The sequence below is a fragment of the Frankliniella occidentalis genome, unplaced genomic scaffold (genome assembly GCF_000697945.3).
Source record: "Frankliniella occidentalis isolate FOCC.00 unplaced genomic scaffold, Focc_3.1 Scaffold11, whole genome shotgun sequence".
Classification (NCBI taxonomy): Eukaryota; Metazoa; Arthropoda; class Insecta; order Thysanoptera; family Thripidae; genus Frankliniella; species Frankliniella occidentalis.
In genome coordinates this window covers 2184076-2194263 of record NW_026267141.1, presented here as the reverse complement: position 1 = coordinate 2194263, position 10188 = coordinate 2184076, and the positions used below count along the sequence as shown (strand labels likewise).

Here is a 10188-nt window from a genome sequence, read left to right as displayed (position 1 = left end):
CCCCCCTTCAGTTTCCTCGGCCTCAGCTTCCTCGGTCTCGGTACAGCAGCAGCAGTCGGCCGCAGTCGCAGTCCTAATCAGTGCGTCTGGAGACACCGAGTAAGGAGCATGTGTGCGTGGTGCGCGGCCCCAGGAGGCAGCGTGCTGCTCCTGACGGTGAAGTGCCCCTCGGCCACCGGCTACGAGGGGGGCCCGGCGTGGACAACCTGCTGTCCGCGGCCGAGGCAGCGCAGCCGTACCTCGGCGGTAACATCGGCGCTGCCCCGTGCGCACCCCGACACCTCTGTGGAGTGCAGCAACCGTCTGTGTAAGTACAAGTGATAATTGTAAGTACAGCTTGGTGGGCTGTTGTCACAGCGTGTTCGGGTATAGGGTCCCCTGCTCGGGGCCACATCGGCGGCCGCCCCCCCGGGCGTACGGCGCGCGATGCACGAGGACACGATTACCCGAATATGCTTGGCGAGTGGACATGAATTACAAGGTTACCCCTGCATCAGTCTGGTTAAAATCGCCCCGACATTGCCTACTTGTACTCAGTATAAATGATTTCCTAACGTAGTTAACTTCCACCTAATTGCTCGTTCTTCGTAACCAAGGGAGTTATGACCAGGAAGATCTGTGCTCCAAAAATATGAAAATAGTGGCTGCGCCTTTTCTGGGGGGTTCAAAGTCCTTCGGCGGCTTTTCGAATTCCCGTCCGAATTAAATTAGCGACGAAAATAAATGTTCACATGCCACGATGGCGGTTAAATGATTGATAACCTGTCACTGCGCACTTGTATTGACCACTAGAGCGAAGCACTCACTTTGCTAACCTGTTTTGTTATATTAAAAACTTATGTGCGTTTATTTTTACGAAATCGTTCTTTGTTGCGCACAAATTTGTCCGTAACAAAAATTTTGTTTGTTTGTTTATGTTTACCCCCAAAATTAGCGTGTAAACTGCGTATTCAAATCTGAAGTCTATATTTTTAGAGGTGCGCCCACAAATAAAGAGGGACGCTAAAGTGTCCGACGTTATTTCGTAAATTTATTAATTTAACGTTGACGCTAACGTGTTATTTTTATTTTATTTTTTAGGCACAGAAGAAGACCAAATACTACAAACGCAGTTGAAGACTGTTCCTATGGGTACCGCACAACATCAAGTGTCCCAGACATCATAAATTCGATACCTTAGACCGAAAATGACGCAGTTCAGCTGCGCGTTCCGAAAGGGACGCAGTTCAGCCACCCGTTGCCAGACTCACTTCTTCGTACAGCAGTAGTTATTCACGATTTGTTTGAGTTTGGTCAGTTCCATCCGTGCCGACTCCACTTGCTCCATCCCCCCGTGTCTTTTTCACGTCGTCTCGTCACCACAGTTCAGCGCCCGCCCTGATAAGGCAGGCTGCAACAGCTGAGCGATGTGAGGCACCTCCAGCCTGGCGCGGCCGTGCTCACAAGACACAAAAGACACTTATCTGGCAATATACACATTTTCAAAGGGGGCGTGCGCTGACTAGGATTGAAACCTTGTTTACTGTCAATCCTACAGACTAAATTTTAAAAGACTTTTACTGTCCATAGAAAGACGCGTTTTTTGCACACCTCAACCGGATGGAGATTTGAATCCAGTAAGTTAGAAATTAACATTCTGTTTCTGGACAATTATTTTTTGGCTATCATTAGGATGCAAATTCCTCACGCGCTAGATTCCTATCTGCATCCGGTTCACACTGATAAACCAAGTGCTCAACACTTGCAAGTGTGCAACCGCAAGTTCAATACTTGCAAGTGTTAAACAATTGCAAGTGTACCACCACTGATTTATACTCAATATTAGTGCACTTGTAACTGTTTAATTCTCCTGGAGTACACTTCTCTAGATCAGGCGCTTAGTGTGAGGGAAGTGTTCAACAGAGGAGTTGCACACTTACAAGTGCACAAATACCGAGTTGAACAGTTGCAAGTGTACAACTACTGAATTGAACACTTGCAAGTTATTGAATCTGTGGTTGCATACTTACAGGTGTTGAGCAGTCGAACACTTGGTGTATCAGTGCAGATGGGTACAAAATCGCGTCTTTCTATGTACAATAAAAGTCCTTTCAGATTTAGTGTGAGGTATTCGGTCGACAACATCTCCAATTTTAACGGTATAACAGGGGGACAGTTTAAACTGCAAAATTCAAGTCCTGCATATTAAATTGCGAAACAGAATGGTTCCTCTGTTTGTTTAAACCGCAAACGCAAAACGTTTTTCACTCTTAATGTCTAAAGACAACTCTGGTAAGGTGCCCTAATGTGGCCACTGTCCATTGATGGCCACTTTTCTCGATTTCCAGCCAATCTGGTCACTGTACAATCTTGGCCTTCAAGTTGTGTTCTAGTAAGGTCCCTACTTGGGCATAAAAAGACACACTACTACATATCGTTGTCTACATTACAAGAAAAAGGGGTGGCCATCATTGGGCAGGCCCATTCTTAAGGTGGCCATCATAGGGCATCTTACCCTATTGTAAATAGCACTGGACTTCTGTTGCAGCGAACTAAGTGATGAGTTCAGATACCATATTGTAACTTGCAATTACACCTTTAGTAACACGCTTGATGCAATACTGTACCTGAAGTCAGTTGTGCTAGCTACAAAAATTGTACTCAGACATTAGAGTTTCCAGTAAAACTGCAAAACTAAGTAGTTCTACAGCTTGAACTGTGAAACTTATTTTTGGGATCGTTGGAAAAGTCAAAGTGGAAAACGTTTATTGGATTTGCAGGGCACTTTCCAGTAAGAAGAAAAACAGAAAATGGAGCAAAATATGTGATGTTGGTTGAAGTCCCTCTATCTGCGGAAACGTTTCAGCGCAAAACCGTCCAGATATTGGAAAGAAGTAGGTCGAAAGGGGAACACAAGTTTTTGAAAGCATGAAAAATGACGAAAGAGTTAGTAGAGATTGGTACAAACTCCGTTCCTCTGCATTACTGAGATTCACTGTTAAAAATTTCTTGGGATTTCCCAAAGGTTCACATTCCACCACTATTAGAAATTCCCAGAGGACTCCGTCCTTAGTTTTTGTGTACTAAAACCGTTGTTAAAGGTGGAAGTTTTCATTCGTCTTTATGTTTTAAAGCTAAACTTAACACGTGAAATCTACAGAATTCTTTGGGAAATCCCACAAAGGACTTTGGCAATACCGTGAAATCCCAGGATTTTTTGTAACAGTGTTTGTACCATTTCCCATATTGTTTTCGACACTTCATGATTTTCAAAAAGCAATGTCCCTATGTAGCCTTTTTCTTTACAAAACCTTGCAGTGTAGCTCAAACGGCTCTGATTTAGGCCCTTGCAGATCACATTTCTGGTCCTTTTATGTTTTTTTTCGTGGCGTAGTATTGGCAGCTAAAACCAATGCCAGCCCTAGTCCACACACTAAACCCCTATGCATTTTAAAGTGCATAAACATGCAGAATTTTATACAGCCAACAAACTTTATCCATAATTATGTACAAACTGAGCATAATTATGCATGAACTATACTGTACATGCAACTGCTATGCATAAAATTGTGCATAATATTATAGCTGTATAAAATTCTGCATGTGTAAGACCAACACAATGCATGCATAAGGATTTAATGTGTGCATACGTTCCTTGCAATATGGATCGCCTCTAGCGAATGTTGTAAGCGTCGTTCAGCCTACGGCCGAATTCTATTCTAACAAGAAAGGCAGGGAGAATATAAGTCGTACCGCGTCCTAATGCACCTTGACTAAGACTGTTGGATTCCCAGAACGTGCTCACCGCTTTCTCTTTGGCTGCCGACTGGCAGACACCCGCACACTTAACCACCGCCTTCTTCAGTGTTTTACGTACGCACAAACTCGTACGCATCCGCCGGTTCTTTAGGAGGGGTATTTTATGACTGACAATCAGTCTACATACGAACTTGTAGTGAGTAGTGGAGAAGCACACGGGTCCAACTGATTGGTGAGAAAGCGTGGCCTATTGATAGAAAGAACAGTTATGGCACCACGACTAATACTATCGGCGTTTCCTAGACTACATGTTCACTCTCTGGCAGGCAACCGGCCGGCACCAGTCTCTGGTCCCGCCTCACAAGCCGTGGTCCATGCCGCCCTGTGGGTACCCGTCACAGCCGCACTCGCAGTTCCACTGGCTCCTGCCTGCACAGCCCCCTCTCGTCCGGTCCGCACTCGCTGCAAGTCGCCTGATAGCACTGCAACGCGGCGGGTCAGTCAGCGTGGAGGAGGGTGTCGTCCTGTCGTAGGGCTCAGACTCACCTTGCGACCTAGCTGCCTCGGCACGGGCAAGCCAGGGCGAGCGGCAGCAGCACCGTGGTGCCGGGAAGGAGTACGAATGGTTGTTGTCAGTGTCATTTTTCAAGTGCTGCTATGAATGTGCCTCATTCAGGCAAGAGGTAATCTTCGGGAGAGTTGAACCAGAAATCGACTGCGTAGTACTAATTGGCCTTGTATCTTCAGAAGGCTGGTAAAATACAGGCCCGACCTACTCCTTCACCATTGTCGCTGGTCTCCTCGCTGTTCCCCCTGGGCCCAGGGACTCTTCCACGCCGTCCTCGGCTACGTGGGGGTCGATGGACAAACGCGGATCTAAAGAAGAAAGTGCGAGATATGGCGGTTTTCGTACTGGTTAAGACTGAGAGCGGATAGAAAAAAAGATTGTTATCGAGAATGTACGTAAGCCTAGGATTCAATCGATATACATGCGCAACTTACCATGTCACCAGAATCGCATCCCCATCCCGTGACTGAAGGTCAGTCAATGGCCGCAGCCCTGGCGAGTACTTAAGAAGCACAAGGGTTCAATTGCATCACAAGAAACATATGTATTACGAGGAGGGGGCACAAAATTATACCAGCCCGCCGTACCCGGGGTCACCGAGCACAGGGGGTCGTGGGCACCCACGTGACCTCTGCTGGGCCCTTGACAAGTTTCCGTTCCATAGTGGCTGGCCGGATGCAGATGCGCCGTGCGGTCGGCCGCGGCCCAGGCTGAGGCCCTCGCACAACAGAGTTTTGGCCCGTTTGCTGAAAACCTGGAATTCAAATTGTGTTCCAGAGTAAAACGGGTTTTATTGCAAATTCAACAATAAACTGTTAGGAGAAAAATGATCGGAACTTAGGAGAACGATTCAAATTTTGTTGTCTGCTTTGCTTTGACAAATCAAGAGACGGACAGCACGATTGGTACTTGACGTCTATTTCCATATGATATTTCTGCAGGGCAGTACATTTAAGCTGCACTACAGCCCATCCTGGGTAAAAATGGTTGCTATACAAATTTTATAAAATTTTATAAAAATTTATAAAATGTTGTAAAAAGGTATACACCATTATGAAATTTTATTAACGTTTATTATATTTGATAAAATAATATACAGAGGTCTGTATACGTTTTTATAAAATCGAGCACAATGTTGTATAAGCTTTTATAGAAGTGTATACAGACCTCTGTATAAAGTTTTACAAAATATAGTAAACATTTATAAAATTCCATTTAAATTTTTATAACGGTGTATACCATTTTATCAGATTTTATAAATTTTTATAACATTTTACAAAATTTGTATACAAACCATTTTTATCCGGGATGTTGGAATGGCGTTGGAACTGCTTCCTACCTGCTCACGTTAAACAAATAGTGTTATGACTGGCAATCAGTTTACGGGCGAATCTTCAAGTGAGTAGTCAGGAAGCACACAGGTACGATTGCTCAGAGATAAGGTGGTTTATTCAGGAAAAAGGGCTGTGGTTATACAGGGGCCCTACCTACCTCGACTAATACTATTGATCATCCCTAGACGACCTCACCGCTCTAGTTCACTCTCTGGCAGGCAACCGGCACACTCCCACAGTCACACGTCCACACTTATTCAACTCCGGGTACCAACTCATGTTCGGTCCTGCCGCGGAGTACTCGCGACGGTCCTCCTTACCCTGGGTCACCGAGTGGAGGGGGTCGTGATAAGGGCCCCCACGTGACCAGGACCGGCCCTAAACAGATTTCCGTTCGAAAGTGGGCGTATGAGGCTGAGGGCCTCGTACAACAATAGCTGTTGGAGATACACTGCACTGGAAGTAACGAAACAGTAAGTTACATAGGGCCGATAACACTAAGACGAAAGTCAGTTATACTAACAGCATGGGACCGGCCTTTGATAAGCTACCTTGCTACTTCCGTTCAAGAGTGGGCATTGGGCAAATACCGGGCGGATGCAGATGCATCTTCTCATGGCCCGATGTGGGTGTCATTTAAAAGAGTGTTCTGCAGTGATTGTGTTTTTACCAATAATCAGAGTGAGTAAGAGTGCCATCGAAGCGGTTTTGTTTCGGTGTTATTGTTATCAGATAAGGAAGGTAAGCGTTTATCCATGTGGTTTTGTTTTCGGCTATTTGTCCGTCTCATGTGTCTCCAGTTTAAGTTGCTGAAAACAACAGCTGGCCCATCCTTCTACCCAACGAATTCGCCAGGTTCACTCCGCCTGGAAACTCTGTTCAGCACGGGTCCAACGTGCTTTTTGGCTTGGCGGCAACGATTGGCCTTTAAGTCTTTCATCACTCTTCCACTGCCTTACTGCCCTTGGACAGGTAGGAATAACGGCGTGGTACCCTGACTACCCCCAACCTTGCTGCTGCTTTAAAATGTAAATATAAGAGCAGCTTTCAGCTCGTATACACACTAAAACAAATGTATCTATTTTAGCTCTGAAATGGTTTACCATAAGACAGAAGCGAAGAGTGCTTTCGGTTCAGAAACTCCAATTTGGGGGGGGGGGGGGGAGATTTATAGATTATAGGGCTTCTTGTGAGTTCCCATCTTGGTACCTGAGTATTTTGTTGACTTGGTTCCTATGATTTCCTATGATTTCGATGATTAATTCTTGATTATTCCCGTCTGATATCCGAACTCCGGACCGGTGCACGCATAATTCTGAGGGTTACTGCTGCCGCTGGACGAGATAAACAGGCTGGGGTCACCAATAACACACGCCTTATCATCCCTCTCCAGAGCGTAGTCACAGAGGCAGTCGCGTCACGTTTTGGACGAATTTATTTGATTTGATAATTGAGAAGTGGCGTTTGGTTTCAGCCCTGCATTACGCAGCAAGTCCCACTAGTATGTGAAACTCAACCCACAAGGGCACATGCCACGTCATATTTCCCCTTTTCCCTTCGTACGATGAGTTGCTATGCGTGATTCCGACCCATTTTACAGTAATACCAGCGCTCAGTCGCTGTAATCTCCGTCAGCAGAGTGGAAGTACATCATCAGTAGTGCTCCGGATAGGGAGCGCAGACGCTAACATACAGGCCAGCTGACGAGTGAGTTCTAATCTGATATTTTCAAATGACGTTGTTTCGCAATTTTTGAGGAGTAAAGGATGACACATACTGTCGTTGATCTCTTACAAAGTGAAAAACACACGTGAGTCCTGAACACTATGTTGCACACATAAAGGAGTTTGTCTAGACATTTGATATGAAGTACTTAACAGTAAGGTCGAACATTTAAAAGTATTCAACTTCAGGGTTGACCATAAGGTTTTGTACTGTTGAGCAGTTAAAGTGTAAGCAAACAGTAAATCATTTAAAAGTGTGCAACATGGTGTTGAGCACTTGCTTGTGCACGGCATTTACAGACTTTTTTATCAGTGAATCCACAACCTCCGCCGTTTGCGATAGCCTGCTGATACGGGCCCATATCGGTGTAACTGGAAAGTAGTATGTTTTCACTTTAAATCTTAAAGGCCTTTTACTGGCCATAGAAAGACGCGATTTTGTGCACATCTCAACCGGATGCAGAATTGAATCCAGCAAGTGCCGAATCGGGTATTTCACCCAATCTAAACCGGATCCAAAGAAGAACAGTTATGCTTCCTGAACTGATTCCTGCCGGACGACCATTGGCTGACGCGGATGAAGTTCGTGGACCTGCCACCAGAACTTCGACTGCTCTGGCGATGGGCCCGAGAACTTCGTCCGCGTCAGCCAATGAACGTCAGGGAGGAAACCGTTCAGGAAGTATTACTGTTCTTCTTTGGATCCGGTTTAAACTTGGTGAAATACCCTGTTAGCATCATGTTTCTGGACAATTATTTTTTTTCTTGTCCATCATTACGATGCAAATTCCTCATTTGCTAGATTCCTATCTGCATCCGGTTGAGATGTGTACAAAAACACGTCTTTCTATGGACAATGAAAGTCCTTTCAGATTTAGTGTGTGCGCATACCCTTTAAGTAGGAAAAGAAATCCATATTTATGGTTTAGAGGTTCTATGTACCATGGCCCTCATTATCCGTTTCTTTTGTTCTACAGACTACTGCGATGAACTTTGTGATTGGCAACAAAAACAAGAATGAAGCAATCGGTCGCAAATTTTCTTATTTTGGTTGCTATATGTGAAGGGGAGAGACTTGCGGTATACAGTAATCTTAAGCGTTAAAACTATGGTTGATTGTGTTTGAGGAGAACGCTAATGCTACTCGCCACGGCAATTATACTGAGAGGCGTCACTCACTCCGTAGCTAACACTCGGCCGAACAGACCCAGCAGGCGGACCAGGAGACTATTCGGCTAAGATGCGGACAGACGGATTTTTACTTAGGACTCCATTTCGTGTCAGAGCTAGGTCGGAGTAGGTGCCTCGGGGTTTTAGGTTACGGTGGGGCCATTCCCGGTGTCCGTTTGCCCCTCCAGGGTCATCCTGGGTCATCATCGGTGATCTCATGTGGTCGGCAATTCCGTCCCCTCCGTCTGTTGTTATGACTGGCAATCAGTCTACGGGCGAATCTTCTAGTGAGTAGTCAAGAAGCACACAGATACGATTGCTCAGAAATAAGGCGTTTCATTCACTAAAACAGGGCAGTGGTTATATAGGGGCCCTACCTTACCTAAGGCACCTCGACTAATCGACTAATACTATTGATGATCCCTAGACGGACTCACCGCTCTAGCTCACTCTCTGGCAGGCAACCGGCACACTCCCACAGTCACACGTCCACACTTATTCAACTCCAGGTACCAACTGAATGCTCGGTCCTGCCGCGGGGCACCCGCGACGGTCCGCCCTACCCTGGGGTCACCGAGTAAAGGGGGTCTTGATGAGGGCCCCCACGTGACCAGGACCGGCCCTAGACAGACTTCCGTTCGAAAGTGGGCGTATGCCGGCCGGATGCAGATGCGCCGTGCGGCGGGCCGCAGCCTGGGCTGAGGGCCTCTCGCACAACATGCATGCATACTCTCTACAAATGAATCGTCCCCGATTCATAGGTATAGACATGCAGCGAGTGAGGAAAATTTCGAAAAAACAAAGTTAGGATGAAGGTGACACAATTTCAGAAAGGAAGTGGTAAAAATTAAACGCGGGAATTTTACAATACAAAAGCCAAAGGCAGCACGAAAAGTAACATACCTAGCAAAAGAAAAGAGGGTGAGTTTACTCGAACTAAATATTGAGAAAAAAACAAGTGTAATAACATTAAAATAGAGTCGAGGTGCAAAAAAATAATAAGAGAACGAGGTAAAAAGAAAAGAATACAAAATAATAGAAAAAGTCAACTAATAAAAAAAGTAAAATAATGAAGCTAAGACCTAACTTCAAAGTTCAAAAAAAATAAAGTATAAGTGTAAAAATGGAATATATATGTTATGACTGACAATCAGTCTACGGGCGAATCTTCTAGTGAGTAGTCAGGAAGCACACAGATATGATTGCTCAGAAAGTAAGGTATTTATTCAGGAAAACAGGGCAAGGATTATATAAGGCCCTACCTAACCTAAGGCAACTCGACTAATACTACTGGTGATTGGTGATCCCTAAACGAACTCACCGCTCTGGCTCACTCTCTGGCAGGCAACCGGCACACTCCCACAGTCACACGTCCGCACTAATTCAACTCCGGGTACCCACTGAATGCCCGATCCTGCCGCGGGGCACCCGCGACGGTCCGCCCTACCCGGGGTCACCGAGTAGAGGGGGTCGCACGATGTAGTTAATACGGTGTAGGCTCTCCTGCCGGTAGAGGGCTCAAAGACGGCCGCGGAAAGACGGCACATTCGTAGTTCCAGAAGAGCCGCCGGTGGCGCTGGCGTCGACCGATGCCGGGCGAGGGGAGGCGGGAAGGGACGGGAGCGGTGCCCCGCTCGTCTCGTCCCTTCTCCCC

At 46.0% G+C, this 10188-nt stretch overlaps 1 protein-coding gene and 1 long non-coding RNA gene across 4 annotated transcripts in view; one reads left to right on the top strand and one right to left on the bottom strand.

Annotated features, from left to right (window-relative positions):
* The first annotated feature begins 45 nt into the window (after positions 1 to 45).
* The window catches only part of LOC113216393 (uncharacterized), a 101070-nt gene continuing 90927 nt past the window's right edge, over positions 46 to 10188 (top strand). The window contains exons 1-3 of one of the 2 annotated variants that reach the window (XR_008012334.1): positions 46 to 307; positions 1081 to 7347; positions 8342 to 8444. The gene's annotated coding sequence lies outside the window, so the exon portion shown is untranslated. The remainder of the gene's footprint in view (positions 308 to 1080; positions 7348 to 8341; positions 8445 to 10188) is intronic. The other variant, XM_052277587.1, reaches the window with a different exon arrangement.
* Positions 4527 to 9105, bottom strand: LOC127752368 (uncharacterized). 2 transcript variants are annotated; one of them, XR_008012339.1, is made up of 4 exons: positions 8972 to 9105; positions 4881 to 5060; positions 4741 to 4808; positions 4527 to 4614 (listed from the first exon to the last, which is right to left on the bottom strand). It is a non-coding gene; the product is annotated as an uncharacterized LOC127752368 (long non-coding RNA). The 2 variants fall into 2 exon arrangements; XR_008012338.1 differs by having other exon boundaries at positions 4894 to 5060.